Raw genomic sequence first — 2355 nt, 5'->3', positions numbered from 1 at the left:
TTTCTGAAAGCAGCTCTGGCACGCACTCGTACAGGAACTGCAAAAGTTCCATAAAAAAAATGCATAAACTGCGGTGATGATCACCGCACGTTTGCCAACAGCTGCCCTATATGGAAAGAAGCAATGAAAATCTCACAAGAGAAAGAAAAAGAGAAAAAAGCTAGGCCTCTTAAAGTCGTGGCACAAAAGGCAGCAAAAGAAATGGTGCAGGCAACCACTAATGCCTGGAAACCCTTGATCAACCAAGTCCACTAGGACATAAAAACCAGCTGAACCAATCATCCACCTGGCCCTTCCTAATGAACTCTCCAAAAAGATCATGATGGTCCTCCATGCCCACCTGCAGAATCTCATTGCCCCCAGAGAAGGGCTTCAGGCACCATGTGAAAGAGGCCCTAGCAAAAAAACAGCTACCCCAAGCTCGATCTGGGGGAGGCAGACTCCTGGGGAATCCTTAAAGTCATCCAGCCCCCTGCAAAATCCCCAGATATCCTCTCTGTAGCTACAGGGGAGTCATCACATGACATAGCTCTGGAAAAATAGCTCGTGAAAGATCTCCCAATCACTCCTGTGACAGACACTTCAGTGAGACCTAAGGAGTAAAGACAAAAACAGCCACCTCGGGATCCCCGCAGGGAGTACCCTCCCACCTCCCCTGATCCACCTCCACCATCCCCTATCATTAAGAAGTCAAAGAGCTGTCACAGAGATGGATGGGACTGCTTCGTGGACGGCACTGCGGTCGACCCCAAATTTTATGGTATCCGATTGTTTGCTGAAAATCCCCAAAAAATATGCATACTCTGGAAGAGAAGAAATCGGGCAAGAGATAAAAAGGAACCGAATCTAGTGGCTAATGACCAAAGCACAGCATCATAACATGGTTATAGCTCAGCACATACATACACACCTCCTGGAAGGTAACATACACATCGACAATGCCATAATTGGACAATAGGATAACATACGCAAAATACTCAATGGTCACTTCATAGATGACACAAAAACTACTAACATAATATGGTACTCAACACACTACACTCACGCCTCACCATCATACAGCACAACCTCTTATACTGGATAACACGAGAAAACGAACTCTGCAACGCCTACAGAAAACACGACCCACATATCATCCTTATAAACAGCCATGGGCTCAATAACGCTAATCCACTGAAAATCTACACACACACACAGTCTACTCTTCCAACAAGTCACAAGAACAAAGTGATGGTGTATCTATAGGAATCAAAAACAATATCCAACATAAAATCATTAACAACTTTCACTCAGATCTCTTGGTAGTCGAAATAAAACACACCATAAGGACCCATCATACTGGCAACACTATACTTACCACTACGTAGAGTAAAATCAACTAAAGTAAAATCAACTAAAAAGTAGAAACACAAAAAAAATACTAATTCACTTATATATATATATATATATATATATATATATATATATATATATATATATATATATATATATATATATATATATATATATATAATACAAAATAACAAAAATAAATATCCATAAAAAATCTTGTTCTTGTTCTTGTCAAAATATAAAGTAAAACCAAATAAAAATAATAAAAATAAAACCAGACAAAAATCTTTCTTGTTCTTCGTTTAGTAATAATAATAATAAGTCCTGTTCACTTGTTTGTTTTTTTGCCAGCATGATGAAAATTAAATATAAAAGTATAAAAATACTATCATATAAAAAAGTTCTTCTTGAGTTCACATATCATAATACCTGCCCCTTCCTCTCCAAACCGTGATAATGATGATAAAAGAGACAAAGAATGACATGCACCTCTTTATTTTATTGTTGACCTTGTGTACGAGATCACCATTCCCCGATCCTCCAGCGGGACACTACAACAGCAGAAGCAACACAAGGACTGCCCAGCCACAACAGTCAGCAACACGAAGACTGCCGACTGGGGAGCCAACCAGCTCCCCGTTGATCTCCACTTCACACCTAGCACCCAGCCATACCTGTGGGCACTCAAACCCACAACAATCACTCCATAAAGTGATATAGACCAGTCCAAATAGTAGATGCCAAATCATCTACTACACTACTGTACCGGAAGAGACTGGCCTAACTTGCATCTGACTAAGAGAGGTCAAAGTCACTTCAACCGAGAGTAAGATGATTTTCCATAGGTTGAATGTGGAGTATGTGACTGTGTCATGTTGGCGTGAACTTTCATTGTTGTTTATGCTTGGTTTTATTTCTTTAATAAATAATGATTCTAATATTTTTAAAGCATATATCATTTGTTTTTTTCATTATTTTGAGGGTATTATGACCATTATCAAGTCTATAATAATAACTTGATTA

The sequence above is a fragment of the Penaeus monodon genome, chromosome 36 (genome assembly GCF_015228065.2).
Source record: "Penaeus monodon isolate SGIC_2016 chromosome 36, NSTDA_Pmon_1, whole genome shotgun sequence".
Lineage (NCBI taxonomy): Eukaryota > Metazoa > Arthropoda > Malacostraca > Decapoda > Penaeidae > Penaeus > Penaeus monodon.
The sequence above is the reverse complement of the archived record's forward strand: the minus strand, read 5'-3'. Positions refer to the sequence as shown.